Below are 16,342 nucleotides of genomic sequence, written 5' to 3'. Positions count from 1 at the left end.
TCCCGAGCTCTTTGCCGGTTTTTTGTTACATCCGCACATGGCACTCGGTGAGGGAGCGAATGGCAGGCATTACCCTCTACGTTTTGAGGCCACCCAGGGGAAAACCACCTCTTTCTGGCCAAGGTCGTAACAGAATCAGAAACCCCTGACCCTCCATGTGCTGTCTTGGGATAAAAATACCTAGCAGAAGCCTCATTTGATAGTCTCAGCCCAGGACCCTTGTAGGGCAGTGTTTCTCAACCTTTTTTTCCCTATCCATTATCGTCCTCTTAAGACATTTAGACATTTTGCTCACGAATCGCCGCACCCCCACATGAAATTCAAATATGATTGATAAACTGTATAGTTATTTACAGTTAAGTGTAGCTGAATCTTATACATATAGTAAGATTTCACCCCTTGGAGATGATACCTCATTGAGTTCTAGGACCATAGTTCTTGGTTAGCAGGTGGGTAAGTGGAGTAGGTGAGGATTCTGGATGCAACCACAGTTTTTCTCTGTAGGTTAAAAGAGTCCTCGCATATATATGCACGAGTCTAATGTCTGCAGGTGCCGTGAGCAGTGGAACATGGTCTCTATGGCAGCTTCTGGGATTCATAGCTTTTATTTGTAGTCTGTATCAACTCATGCTAAAAATGCAGCCATTTTCCTATGGGGTCCTGACATTTTTGTTAAGATACTTGAAAAGTTTGGAAATCTTCCTTTCTAGGACACTTCAGTGTAGCCTTTGGCTCTGCAGACAACCTTATTTTCTGGATCTCCTACCTCTTCTGAAGCAGATTTTGGTTTTGTTTAGGCCCATTTGGCCTCCCAGGAGTGTTTTTGTCATTCTTGCTTCCTCCTCCCTTTCTGCTTTCCTAGCTAAAAGATGAAAATTGTGGAGTTGAAAGAGTAAAAACCTAGGTCAAGGAATTGCCCCAGGGGCTGCATCATGCTCTTCTCAGACTCAGGAATGTCTGGGTAGGGTGTGAGTATCTAATTTGGCAAGCTGGGAATAGGTAAAATTTCTTTTTCAGGCCACCCCTCATCTGTGTTTCTTACCCTAATGGTGCAATTTCAGAGGGAAAAAAAGCCTTGGAGGTGATATTTGTAGAAGCTACCTGGGTTGCCAGAGAATTTTTCTTCTACATTTCCAGAAGAAAGAAATGTGGACTGGAAGGGAGAAAGTGGGGATGTGTCAAGAAATCTTGGGAGGATGGATGAAATGGGGGTGAGGGGAGTATAGTTTTCTGACGGGGTGGAAGCATTTTAATTACACTCAAAAAAAGGTGTAAAAAAAAAAAAAAGCCTTAGCATAGTTGGTCAACATTGTTATCCACTCTAGTTTTCCCCCACTTAGTAGAACTTTAAAGATTTGATTATTACCGTTGAAAAGCACCCAGTTACAATGCTAGTTAAAAGAGTAGGACAAGTATTTTGAAATTTACAGACAAATTGGAACATCACTTTAGTTACCTGGAGTCTTTGTAGTGTAATACAATTTTTGGTTCCAGGTACAATGCTACTTCAAGGGAACTTTCTGTCTACAATGGCTGTTCATAAAGACAGAGAATGAGAAAACTATGTAGAAATTGCGTACTAACATCTTTTACCTGTGTCTTCTAAGTGTGGTGCCCCAACTCCCCCCCCCCACCCCCCGTTTTTTGGTATCTGAGTTTATGGAAAATGTAGGTGCAGCCATTTTAGGTGGTAGTGTGAAGTCAAAAATCCCTGAACACCTATAATTTGTCAGCTCTATGCTGACCCCTGGTGGTATCCTACTTCACAGCACATACTCCAAATTAAAATCTTCGCCCCTTTAGGTAAATTATACAGGGTGTTGAAAACAGAGATAGGTAGACAAGATGGCGTTCTGCTTTCTCCGAACTTGTCCTGTTCTTGTTTTCAAATACCCCTAACACCCAGAGGAGGACTAGCCCTTGAGGCTGATTAGTTTAGAGGAACTGAACAGCTCTGGCAGGCCTCTTTAGCTTGTTCTTAAACTTGCCTACAAGAATCACTTGGGGACTCTTGTTTAAAATCAGATTCTGGAGCCTTACCTCAAATCCATTAAAATCTAATCTGCAGGAAAGTGGCATGTGATTTTTATTTTTAACTGCCCCAGGGGCAGTTTAACTGTTTAACTGTTTAAACAGAACAGGTATGCTTCAGAAGACTAGGTAACTAACTAGAGGGAATTTTGTGGGTGAGGGAGCCCCCCAGCCATAGGAAAATGGGGTTATCAAGCAGGAGTGGAAGAAATTAACTGGGTTTAAGCCTTGTATGTCACTTTCTTGCCAGATATACCCGGTTTTAACGTGGTTGTAATTGGCATAATATCCCATACCAAAATGTCTTTTGAGGTAAGTCCGATTTTAAGTTAAAAAGACTCTTTCAAGAGTACTAGAATCACATAATCAGAAAGTTTGTGCATGTATGCCGCTGTAAGATTATGAGAGGGCAGATTAGAGATTATGTTGATCTTGTGAATATCTGAAAAAAGATTGATATCAGGGTTAAAATTTGTTCTCTTGAGGTAGTTGCTTGTAAAAATGGACATATAAATCTGATGCCACATGATTTGTGAAATTTAATACCAAGAGATCTTAAATTGTTAATGTTTATGTATCTGTTTTAAAACCTTTTTTAAATGTTGGTTTATGATGCTTCTTCATTTATTTGGAACACACAGGGAGAAGGCAATCTGAGTTAGTGAGAATCCTGAAAAATGGAATATATGTGACTTTGTGTGATACTTTTTTAAACATTTAAGTATAGACAATAAGTGCTAACAAAAGAGCTCTTAAAAAATCCTGCTGAGATGGCTTTAATGAATAAATATGATTGAATTAAAATCAGCAAAATTCATGTGCATACAGTCTTGTGTGGATAAAACACAAAGCATACTACCATACACGCAGTAGGTCTTCAATTAACATTCATATTAGGGGCACCTGGGTGGCTCAGTTGGTTAAGTGTCCGACTTCGGCTCAGGTCATGATCTCACCGTTGGTGGTGGGTTCGAGCCCCACATTGGGCTCTGTGCTGACATATCAGAGCCTGGAGACTGCTTCAGATTCTATGTTTCCCTCTCTCTCTGCCCCTCCCCATCCTGTGCTCTGTCTTTCTGTCTCTGTGTCTCAAAACCAAATAAACATTAAAAAAATTAAAAATTCATATTAAAAAGGTTTTCTTACAAGTAGGTTAAATATAATTCAGCAAACCCATCTTCAAGGATAGTACCTTGATGGTAGATTTCACCTTGAGCAGTGGCATTCAAAGAGTGGGGCAAAAAGGGCATCACCTTGGGTGTAGGCAGTAGTAATTCTCATTGTCCTTAGAAAATCTAAACTATCACAAACCCACTAAAAGTTTGTCTACTTCTTATTACTGGTAATTTTTATGTATCAGAAATTCTAAACAATGTCAGTGATAAAAATCTATCAGTCTAAGCTCTAAACAATTTCTCTAGTTTTAATAATGTATATATAAGCTGTAAGCATATTTTAATTACCATTTAATAACTATATTCTACATGGAAGTTAATTCACAGAACTCCCAGTTATACAGTTGGCCTTCAGTAAACATAGACTCATCTATATGGGTATTTCCCCAAGTAGATTCATAACAGTTCGGGGTAATTCAGAGCTTTGGGCACAGTTCATGTCTACAACTCCTTTGGTCTATATCTCCCATTTAAATAATTCTTAATTATTAATAAACAGTGGTAGCACAGTGATTATAAGGATGAAGAAACAGAAACTGATTGCTTCAGTGTTGTTACTCTGTGTGACCAGTTAGAGTTTTCATTTGTATGGTAAACTCAAGAGTAAAACAAAGTGCAAACTTGATGGTGTAATATTTTGGGTTGGTAAGTACACATTTTAGTTCATATGTGAAATCATTGTTTTAAATAATTGAATCAGAGAATATTTTCAACTTTGAAAATTATTCTTTTTGTTAATATTTGCTTTAAAACTAAAGAACAAATCAAGAGACTAGGAGGTGTAATGTTTTTATTTAGTATGTCAACAAACCAATATGTAGGTTTAAGTTTTTCCTTTTTTCAAAAACATTAATTCCATTACTTTTTTGGGGGTACTATAATACTTATATTGGCATAGACGTGGAGTTGAATAAAAGAATTTCATGATCTGTTTCTTTCCTGGATATTATTATTTGTTTCATTTCATGATCATTACTTGAAACAATTTTGTCACATAGGAGAGGAGGTGTTAAAGGCAAACCCCCTCTGTATGTCATGTTCTGAATATACCATTGGGCTAAAATGATCACAAAGTGGATGGTATTCAAATGAATTGAGCTTTACTATAAGCTTAATATTTGGAACTTTACTTGTTCTTCATGAGGAAACTGTTCTTTTGGTTACATAATTCACGTGTCAAAATGGAATATCAGTGTATATATATATATTGTGTGTGTGTGTGTATAATGAATATATATGTATATAATGAATATGTATGTGTATATAATGAATATGTATATAAGGAAAATGATCCTATATTCCAACTATAGTAAGATTGGTCTATTTTAAAACTTAGCAAGCACATGACTATGTGTTTATTGATGGAATCCTATTTTTCTTAAAACAGCCCCTATTAGGAAGGTATAGTCATAGATGAGAAAACTGAGGTACAAAGGGATTAAGTAACTTGCTCAAGATCACATAGCTAGTAGGTTCAGGAACCAAGATCCTGATTCAGAGACCCCAAGTTCAACCCCAGTGCCTCAAGTGACTCACATGTATACATCAAATTGTGCCTCAATGAGTTTTTGATGTTTTGCGGTTACAAAATTACACTATTAATAAAACTTTTATGTTCATTATTTGTAGGACTACAGAAGGAGCATAAACTTCTTTGGGATTGTGCATTCCGAAAATTGGCTTGTTATAAAAAGTTATGTTGTTCATATATGCTACTTTTATATAATTAAGGTCTTGTGAGCCACTGCCTTTATCTTCTCAGTGCCATATAAAGTAAAGCCTTTTGGGGCATGGGAGTTTGAAAGAGGAAGACAGATGATACTGTATGCCACTTTCCTCCTTTTTCATGAAGGTTACTACCTTATTGAAATGACAATTCTTATAAACTCTCTATGCATAATATTTTTTCTTGGTAGAGACATAATACAAAAAATAACTTTTATAATAAAAGAAATATAATTCCTTGCCATCCCCCAGAACTCCCTGCTTGAAAGGGCATTCCCCCATTCAATACCCTTTTAATAAAATTCTATTTCCCTCTTAATCCAACTTTTAGCCTTGTGTTTAATAATGAATAGTTTTCCTGTGGCTTAAAAAAAAAGGTTGGGGAAGGAGGAGAAATTAAATATATTAACAAAGTAAAATTTCTGCTGGGGTATCACTAGGTAAAAGAAAGGCTCATACGAAATTGGTAAACAGATTCTACTTTCCTTCTCTTCATATGTTACTAAAATTGTTACGTAAAATATTTCCCATTTTTATGTTTCTTTATGGCTGCCATAATTTCTATCAAAGCAGAAGAAATAGAGGTGAACTATAAAGTGAGAGCCAGTTGCCTCTCTACTCTGCAATCTAGGAGGAAAAAAGTTTCACCCAAGGACAAATCAGGTAAGTATTTGTTAATTCTTTCTAATGTTTTGGAACCATACATATAGCCATGATTTGTCAACTGTAACCATAGATTATGGGTTTAAATTAACTAAGAGACAATAAGGTAGACTCCACAGTATGGAAGTTCTGTAACTTTTAATTTATAGAAGCTGGAGTCTCATTTCAGAAGCCTGTACGTGTAGAATCCTGTTCAATTATGTACTAACTATAAAAGCATTACAGACAACAAAGTTCTGTAAACTGGCTAAATCTAAGTCTGGTCTTTGTGATTTAAAAATAATATGGGTAGAACTAAAGAAGGTTAAGAAAGTTTTGGAGAATAGGAGTCTGGAAAATAGTCCAAGGTGTTGAGCTTAGAAAACAAAGCCTAAGAGGTAATCATACTTTTCAAGCAGGTAAGATATTGTCATACTGAGAATGGTACCTGTCCTTTTCCCATCTCCTTAGGGGAAACACAGCAGGATAAATTTACATTAGAAAAATCAAAGATTTTGAAATTAAGATGTTTAAGATTAGAAGGATTTATGTTAGGAAATTGTAGAATCTGCTTTATAAAAGGTCTAAGTAGCCTGATCATCTGCCAAGAATAGCTTATACATCCATCTAATCCACTTATACATCCATCTAATTTTATGATGCTATGGTTGATTTTGAAAAACACAGTGATTTATGCCTAAGGCAGTAGCTAACATGGTATATTTCTAACGATAGAATATGTAAATTTATAGAACTTGACTTCAGGAGTATCATGGAAAGTTATAAAGTTATTTTATGAGCCCAGAAATAGTCATATATTTTATTCAGTTCCATTGTTGGCCATGTGACCATTATTAACATGTTTAATTTTTCTGTTTCATATATGAATATATATTAACACTGACAGAAATGGAATTATGGACTCTTAATGAATCACTTTTATCAAGACTCAAGAGAAGGATGGGAGGATAAATTTAAAGATGAGTGTGTTCAGGATTGTTGAGGACTGCTCTCTGAAATGTGCGATAAGGTGGCAATGTCAAACAATAAGTGGACCACGGTGGGATAATCTAAAAATGGCATTTGGGAACAAAGACAAGACTGTTCTCACTTCTTTCCATTGATTCTGAGAAACAGGGGAAAGTAAGGACTAAATAGTTATATTGGAAAATGCACCTTGTGAGTTAAAGGAAAATCAGATTTTTATTAAAAATGAACTGCAGAGAAGTAAAAAATAAACTTAGGATAAAAAGAGTTTATCCTTAGAGAAATGGACTCTAGGGGTACCTGGGTGGCTCAGTTGGTTAAGTGTCTGACTTTGGCTTAGTTCATGATCTCACAGCTTGTGGGTTCAGGCCCCTCATCAGGCTCTGTGCTGACATATCAGAGGCTAGAGCCTGCTTCAGATTCTGTGTCTCCTGCTCTCTCTGCCCCTCCCTGCTCATGCTCATGCTCTCTTCTCTCTCTCTCTCTCTCTCTCTCTCTCTCTCTCTCTCAATAAATAAACATTAAAAAATTAAAAAAAAAAAAAAAGAAATGGACTCTAGTCGATGGGGAATGGGGTAAAGAGTTAAGAATGGCTTGAGAAGTCGAAGAATTGGAGTGAGTGTGATTTAGGGGGGTTGAGTGTGAAGATGTGATGGTCAGAGGCAAAAGGAAAAACAACATGCTGATGGAGGTGACTAAAACAGAAATGAAGGTAGTATTTGAGTTAAAGAGAAAAGTAGGCACATGTTAGAGGAAAATCAGGGCCATTAAGAGAATATTTCTTTATGAGCAAGAAAATATTAAAGATGACCAGTTATGTATACTGAGGAAAATGGGAGAAGATAGTAATTATTCCAGGCCTGAGAAGGGCACATACATGTGAAAAATCACTAGGCTGACTGACCATTTATTTCAAGAAGAGTTTTCCTGGGACAGTGTTCAGAGACTTAACTCTGTTTGGATGTTGATTGTAGAGTGTCTAGTCTTCAAAGCCGTAGGAAACCTTTAGAAAGGCTAGGGTACTAGGGATAACACTAAGGGGTTGGGTTGGAAAGCTATGATTTTTATCTTCTTTATATCTCTGTGTAGAGCTGTAGCATTTTGTAGGAGACATGGATAATTCGAGACTATTCTTAGCAGCAAAGAATGGAAAGTTTGCTATGGCCACGTGGCAGTAGCTTAAAAGAGTTACTTTATTTTACTTTTTTAGAGTGCACAAGTGAGGGAGAGGGGCAGAGGGAGGGAGATCTCACAATCCTGGGATCATGACCTGACACAATATCAAGAGTGGGATGCTCAACCAAGTTACTCAGGTGCCCCTTGAAAGTTTTTTAAATCACTTACCAGTCAGCTTTGAAACTGTAATTCTTGATGAATTATTAATTTGGGAGAATCTGTGTTATTTCGAATTTTATATATAAAATGAATCTTTATTATCAAATGCAGCCATGCACTATTTAGGTTTTCCCATTAAGAGTAATGATAGCTGGGATACCTGGGTGGCTCAGTTGGTTGAGTGTCCGACTCTTGATTTTGGCTCAGGTCATAATCTCATGGTTTGTGGAATTGAGGCTCACGTGGGGCTCTGTGCTGACAGCATGGAGACTGTTTGGGATTCTCCCTCTCCCTCTCTGTGCCTTTCCCCTCAAATAAATAAATAAACTGAAAAAAAAAGAGTAATGATAGCTAACATTTGTTGACTGTTTCTTATGTGCCAGGCACTTTACATGTATAGATTCATTTTATATTCAGAAAACTCTTTGAAGTAAGCACTATTATTCTGCCTCAAGCTGCCTCGTATAGGTGAGGAAATTGGGTGCAAAGATTTTACCCAGTGTCACACACTTATTCTGTGGTGGAATGCTTCAGTGTGGAACTGGGATTTGCATTCTATGTCTCTGGTTCCAGAATCCATGCCCTTAACCCTTATACTACATACCTTTGTATATATACTTACACTTATACATATATTATGTATAATACATAATGTATAATACATATGTATATAATTATACATATGTATACATAATATATAATACATATGTATACATAATGTATAATACATATGTATAATATGTATAATACATATATTATGTATAAGTGTATGTATATATATGAAACATGTATATGTGAAATATATGTATAATATATATATATAAATTGTGAGTTGAAGGTTGCTTGAAACTATTCTTTGAAACATTGGTGACTTGAGTATATTGATAAGTGGCACAATTTACATAAAAAATGGCTTTTGTGAGCTGCTGTGTAGAATGAAAATTGACTTAGTGCTTCTTTTAAAAATTTTTTTTAATGTTTATTTATTTTTGAGAGAGAGAGAGAGCATGAAAAGGGGAGGGCAGAGAGAGAAGGAGACACAGAATCTGAAGCAGGCTCCAGGCTCCAGCTGTCAGCACAGAGCCTGATGCAGGACTTGAACCCATGAACCGTGAGATCATGACCTGAGCTGAAGTCAGATGCTTAACGGACTGAGCCACCCAAATGCCCCCCACCTTTTTAAAATTTTTTTTTCCCTTCTATAAATGTGTTAAAGAAGTCATGCCAGTACACTTAGTGATGTGAAGGGCTATTGCTTTGGTTAGGCCAGTTGCTATTATTCAGAAGACCACATTGGTAATATAACCTTACTTAGTGAATTTACCAGGATCTGAGTCTCAGTTTTGTGGTCTTAGAAACCTGATCTGGTCATTAAATGTCTCATAGAGCATTACATTAGTCTAACAACCTCATTAGCTGAATATGTAAAGCCAGAATGTAAATTTATTACTTTGCAGTGAGATAAAACTGTTACATAAACCAGTCATACCAGGATGCTCAGTGTATTATTTTTCTTTCAGGTGTTGGACCTAGATGGGAAACCAAATTATAATCAAGAAGTTTCTTGGTGAACAACAAGCACCATGAATATGTCTTGTTTTTTTGTTTTTTGTTTTGGTTTGTTTCACAAAATTTATCTCTTTCAGAAATTCCTCAAGGATATCATCAATAATAGCTGCTATTGGCATGTACTGTCAGTCCTTAACTTATAAATAGCCTCCACCCCTGTGCCCTACCACCAGGGGCTCTGCTGCCATAGAAACGGTTGTTAATAAACATGGGTATTTTAGAGAATCTGTGGGTTCAGAATTGAAGGAAGGGAAAGTCTGTGAAAAACTGAGTTGCTAAAGGGTGCTAATTTCAGGGATGGACTCCTAAGTAGGATGAGTAGAGATCTCTTTACTTAAAATATATTTCTGTAGCACTGCCTGAGGTCCTTACCCCCACCCCTGCTACTTCTGTTATATTGCCTGAAATTTCACCAAATAGAGATTGGTTTTTATTTGTTAAATGTTCTCTTAAAACTATAAATACCTATGCATGGCAGATATTCTTAGTGACCTTTCTAATACCCATTCCCTGTTGCTCACCTTCATTTTCTTAGGGGCAACAATGTGCCCATCTTCAAGCAAAAAACCCTAAAGTCATTTATAACCATCCCATTCTCTTTTGCCAGTGATCCTGAAGACAAGTCTGCTGACTTTAGGGAAGGCTTTTGTTTTCCTAATATAGAGACTGTTAGGTGGCTGGTACTTTTTCCACTTTCTTTGTGCCTTAACTGCAGACATGCAGCTGGGAAATGTAGCAGCCATCTTGCAACCATGAGATGGCAAGCATGATACTGAAAATGTGATTCCAAACAAACTGAGGACTGTGGAGGAGAAGGATCAAAAGAGTCGAGAACATTGTTGGACAGTGTGTCCAACCTTAGACTGCCTACCTCCAGGCTTATTATGGGGGAAAAAAGGGGGAGAAAAGTTGTAACCTTTGTTGTATAATAGCAAAGCATTATACCTGTGCCTACTGTTTCTTGGAAGGCTGACTGTGCAAATTGAAGCTGCAGTGTTAGGAGAAATGATAGGAGAAATTTGGAATGTTGTCATGTGTTTGTTACTTTTTGTGGCTTTTCAGAAGGATCCTAGAGAAGGGGTGAACTCAAATTACTGCCCCTCAGCACGAGAGCAGTGGAGGCAACAAAATATAGCTTTGCTATGGAGGTATTCTGCCTTTAGCTCACACTCTAAATGGACAAGGAGTCTCATAATTTGGAATTTTGTAGGATTATGTGCAGTATCTCCTCACCTAAGACTATTTTTAGAATTGCTTCAAATCTTTCATGAGAGTTCAGAGGTCAGTAGCTAAATCTCCAGGCCTAAAACTTACTTCCAGAAATGATTTTTGGCTATGGTTACTCATACAAGGAATTGATCTGGAGAAAATAGCCCAGAAGCTTGATGCATCTTTGAGGGAACTATAATATAGAGGTGGCAGCTAGTTGTGATTGTTTTTACCTTCTAAGCAATCCACATTCCTTCTTTCCTAAGTCAAACCAACATGAAGTAGACTACAAAAGCTGTGGAGCCCCTGAGAAGGGCATCTGCTTCAAAACCTACCTTAGATATGGCCATAGAGGACAATGTCAACGCAGATATTCCAGAGATTTAAACTAAGAGCTGCCAGATTGGCTAACCAGGGAGTTTACCTTATTGCCTGCTAAGGAATCTCTGATTTCTGACCAATGAGATTATGATGTGGGTTGTGAACTATTGACCACTGTGTGCTTCCTGTTGTCCCCTTTTCGCAATAGAATTTTTATTGAGGGGCACCTGGGTGGTTCAGTTGGTTAAGTGTCCGACTTAGGCCTAGGTCATGATCTCACCGTTCCCGAGTTCAAGCCCTGGGTCAGGCTCTGTACTGACAGCTCAGAGCCTGGAGCCTGTTTCAGATACTGTATCTTCCTCTCCCTCTCTCTGTCCCTCCCCCATTGGTGCTCTGTCTCTCTCTCAAAAATAAATAAACATTAAAAGATTTTTTTAAAAATAGAATTTTTATTGAGGCCACTGTGTTGTTTCTTTTTCATTATTTTATAAATATATATAGAAAGGGAATCGTTTAGAGACAGGTTATCTTTTAGCCATATAGATGGTCAGATAAGAGTTGCCATATTTGTACTACATAGAACAGACATCCGACTTCATGCAGTAATTGGGCGAAATAGTGGGGTTGTCTTCCTTGAAGAAATGATAAGTCTGTTCTTTTTAACATATGTGTAAGAAATTGTGTGTGTGTGTGTGCGCGCGCACATGTGTGTATTGAGTTGAGGCCTGACAGACATTGTTGGTTGGCCATCCCATATCCATTCCTTACTGCTACCATAAAAATTAGGAAGTTAAATATTTAATTGCAACCTTTCTTACTGCTGCAGTAATATAATTCTAATCCATGAATCTGGGGGGGGGGGGCGGGGGGAGAACTTCATGGAAGGCTTTCCCTGTTTCTAAATAAAGGGTCAGACAGGGCTGGGGTTAACCCCATTTTCTTGCTTTGACTTTAGATGTGATGTTTGGAGCTGCAGTGATCATCTTGCAATCATTAGACAACAAATATGAATACAAAAGGTCAATATGTTCAGTGTAGTGGAGCAAAAATATTGAAGATATTGATGAATTCATTCACTACTAAACCAACCTTAGCAATCACTGAGTTCAAGATTTTTTGTTTTTTGAAAATAATGAGTCCATATTTGTATATGCTATTGTGAACTAAGTTCTCTGTTCCCTATAACCCAGTGTCCTTAACTGTTATAGTATAAACGTCTATTTCTATACAATGTCAAGGATAGTTTTTGTTCATTGTTAGTCATGATGTCTTATTAGTAAATAATGGTTATATGAAGAGAGGAAAAGATTTTTTTAACTTTTTACAATAGACTGATTCATATGTGAAATTGCATTATTGAAGTGTTAACTATGGCATCTTCTCAATATGTGGCCCGGATTATATTTTTTTACTTTTTGGAATCGAATATTGCCATAAGCTCAGCCTTGCACTTTTAATATAATTAAGAAATACCTTTTGAAAATTAGTTTCTCATGCTGAGTTATATAATAAGAAATGCTAAAGATTGTTAGAATCCTGTAAAAGTCTTCAGGAAGAAATTGCTGACTCCAGTGGAACAGGTCGATATAAAAGTCTTGGCTTTTGTGTGGAACAGTCTTTTAGTTCTGCATCATTGACTACTAGTAAATGTTTATTCCAAAGTGATGTTTTACTTTAACTGCCTTATATCAGAGCATGTACTTTTTCTTCCAATGTCCATTTAGTGTTTTTGTTCACTTCAGACATTTGTTTTATTCCAGTTGTTAACTCAACCTTATGAGGTTTAAGATTATGCTTTTTTATTTTTGCCCTTTTTAAAATTAATTAGAAGTAATAGCCAAGTGTGCCAGTTTTTGTAACATAAGGAAATGCTTGAACACCATACAAAGGTAAATATGGAGCTAAGCAGAATAGACATGTTTCTTTGGGTGTATTTCATAGAAAAATTATATTTGGCTTCAGGAAAAACTCGCTTTCTAATTTTTATTCACATTGACAAGATGTGATCCAAGTACTTTCTTAGGAAGAGAAAGATTATTTTGACCTGATGTTGGGGTTTTTTTTTTGTACATTCTAAAAACAAAAGCTTTTAAAATTATTTAAGAAATAAGCTGAAAGGCCTAACACTAATTATTACCGTATTACCATACCATCTATTATTACCATACCTAAATACATAGTAAGTAATTTTGAGATGTTGAGATGTACTGGTCTCCACTGTGGTTTTGTTGCTGGCCTCATACATAATATTTTGTTTTTCTTTCCTAATGTGCCCTGAGTCAGGCCTGACAAAAAACTAATATTGTAAGATTGTTAGCAAACTAACATCTAAGTGGGAGGCTCTTAAATGTATTATAAGGGTGGTTTTAACCAACTGGCTAGAAAAATCTGATCTATTTCTAGGGAGATTTGTACATTCTACAGGAAGAATTTGAAGCAAAATTTAAAGCTTGGGTTTTTCGTTATTTAAATTACTCTTATTTTTAAGAATGTGTTATTAGAGTGGTGGCTTTTATGACTATCCTATAAAGTTTTTCTGCTGGATGATTCTCTTATCTACTTTTCCTGGCTACCTGGTTTACTGGCTGTTCTTATATTGTATTGATATACATGTGCCCATATTCTTTCACTATGGGAGGCAACATTGCTATGTGGATACTTTCCTCTTTGACCTGATCTCTTGCCACTATCTGCTCAAACTGCACAGCTCTTCTAGTTAGCTCACTATTTATTATTTAAGCCCCCATAGTCATGAGATTGCAAAGGGAAGCCAAAATTATATTCAGATGAACAAATCACTTATAAAACTAGTTGTCCTTCATGTATGCATGCCTGTTTAGTCTATGGGCATTGTTAGCCAGTCTTTTCCGGGTTGTTGAATACTCCTGTAAAACACTTAATGCAATACAAAGTGATTTTAGGGTTCAATTGCAAACTTTGAAAAGATGTAGATAGATGATGAAAATGATGTTGTTGAACTCAAATTACAAATGAAACTGAAGACAAATGAAGGTTTGGCAGAGTTAGGCCACCGCAATTAAAAAACAGAGAAAATAGAAAGATGATGCTGACCCTCTCATCTCTTAAAAAAAATTGAATATCGGGGCACCTGGGTGGTGCAGTCGGTTAAGCGTCCGACTTCAGCCAGGTCACGATCTCACGGTCCGTGAGTTCGAGCCCCGCGTCAGGCTCTGGGCTGATGGCTCAGAGCCTGGAGCCTGTTTCCGATTCTGTGTCTCCCTCTCTCTCTGCCCCTCCCCCGTTCATGCTCTGTCTCTCTCTGTCCCAAAAATAAATAAACGTTGAAAAAAAATTAAAAAAAAAATTGAATATCAAGATTAAAAGAAGGTCTTGGAAAAATTGTCAACAATCTCAGATTTTTTACAATAAAACCTTCTTTACAATTATGATATAGAAGCTAGACATTAGGTGAAGTTAGTTTGTATGTAACAATTTTGTTGGAAAATTAGGCCCAAATCTTTACTTCATTTGTTCATGATTAAGAATTAGTACATAATTGCAATTATAACTGAAATTTGTTAAATATAAGATAAACTGATCAAAATTCTTACTACTGTATGTGAAATTTTCATCCCTTTTTTAAAAGTTTATTTATTTATTTTGAGAGTGTGAGCGCAAGCGATGGGGGAGAGACAGAGAGAGAAGGAGAGAGAATTCCAAGCAGGCTCCATGCTATCAGTGCAGAGCCTGACGCGGGGCTTGATCTCACGAAGTGTGAGCCAAAAGCAAGAGCCATTTAAGAGTCGGCTTCTTAACTGACTGAGCTGCCCAGGTGCCCCCAATTTTCACCTGTCTTATGTGGACTGACTTTAAATGGCTTTTTTCTAATACCAGTTATATTTAGAGGAAGAGGATCTCATATACACTCTGTAACTGGGATTTAAAAGAATTTTGTATATTTTATATCTGGGATTTAGAGAATATAATTACATATTACATTCATACATAAATTCATAAGAATAAATATGCATGGTGTACTTACCATGGCAAATTCTTTATAATTCCACATATAAGAGGCTGCTTAGTTAACGTCCGCCCATTCTTCAGATCTTGACTTCTTCAGGAAAACCTCCCCTGACAACTGCAATTTTATATATATGTGTATGATTCCTTCATATGACTCTTTCATAGCCTTCGAGGTTCCTGAGGCAGGGACCTTTTTGGATTTGTTCATCATTTTATATTTTCTCTGCCTACTAGGGTACCTTGTCTGTATTAGGCATTCAAAAATACATTTTGAGTTTTTTTAACATTTATTTATTATTGAGAGAGGAAGACAGACCATGAGCATGGGAGGGGCAAAAAGAGGGGGAGACACAGAATCTGAAGCAGGCTCCAGGCTCTGAGCTGTCAGCACAGAGCCCAATGTGGGGCTTTAACTTGCAGACTGTGAGATCATGACCTGAGTTAAAGTCTGGTGCTTAACCTACTGAGCCACCCAGGTGCCCCATTGAACATGTTTTCATGTGTGTATTGGCCATCTGTATGTCTTCTTTGGAGAAGTGTCTGCTCATGTCTAATGTCCTTTTTTAGTTGGATTATTTTTTGGTGTTGAGTTGTATAGTTCTTAATATATATTTTAGATATTAACCCTTTGTCAAAATTTCATTTGTGAATATCCTTTCTTATTCAATATGTTGTCTTTTAGTTTTGTTGCTTGTTTTCTTTGTTGTGCAGAAGCTTTTTATTTTGATGTAATCACAATAATTTATTTTTGCTTTTGTTTCCCTTGCCTTAGGAAACATATCTAGAGAGATGTTGCTACTGGTGATGTCTAAGAAATTACTGCTCCCTTCTTGAATTTTTGTGGTTTCAGGTCTCACACTTAGGTCTTTAATCCATTTTGAGTTTCTGTGTATGGTATAAGAAAGTGGTCCAGTTCCATTCTTTTGCATGTAACTGTCCAGTTTTCCCAGCACCATTGTTGAAGACACTGTCATTTTCCCATTGCACATTCTTGCCTCATTTGTTGAAGCTTAATTGACCATATATTCTGGGTTTATTTCTAGGCTTTCAGATCTGTTCCATTGTTCTGTGTGTCTCTTTTTGTGCCAGTACCATTCTGTTTTGATTATTACAGCTTTGTAGTATAATTTGAAATCCGGGATTGTGGTACCTTCAGTTTTGTTCTTCTTTTTCAAGATTACTTTGACTATTCAGGGTTTTTTGTGATTTCATACAAATTTTAGGATTTTTGTTCTAGTTCTGTAAAAATTGGTATTGGTATTTTGATAGGGATTATATTAAATCTGTAGATTGCTTTAGGTAGTTTGGACATTTTAACAATACTTCTCCCAGTCCATGAGCATGGAGTATCTTCCCATTTA

At 36.7% G+C, this 16,342-nt stretch overlaps 1 long non-coding RNA gene across 2 annotated transcripts in view; it reads left to right on the top strand.

Annotated features, from left to right (window-relative positions):
* The window catches only part of LOC122468374, a 29,177-nt gene that overhangs the window by 353 nt on the left and 12,482 nt on the right, over nucleotides 1–16,342 (top strand). Inside the window, exons 2-3 of one of the 2 annotated variants that reach the window (XR_006293225.1) lie at nucleotides 2,282–2,343; nucleotides 5,505–5,594. This is a non-coding gene — a long non-coding RNA (uncharacterized LOC122468374). Of the gene's footprint in view, nucleotides 1–2,281; nucleotides 2,344–5,501; nucleotides 5,595–16,342 lie in introns of both variants that reach the window. The other variant, XR_006293224.1, reaches the window with a different exon arrangement.

This window comes from Prionailurus bengalensis, chromosome B3, assembly GCF_016509475.1.
Source record: "Prionailurus bengalensis isolate Pbe53 chromosome B3, Fcat_Pben_1.1_paternal_pri, whole genome shotgun sequence".
Taxonomy (NCBI): domain Eukaryota; kingdom Metazoa; phylum Chordata; class Mammalia; order Carnivora; family Felidae; genus Prionailurus; species Prionailurus bengalensis.
Note: the sequence above shows the minus strand (reverse complement) of the source record. Positions and strands in the feature narration are given on the sequence as shown.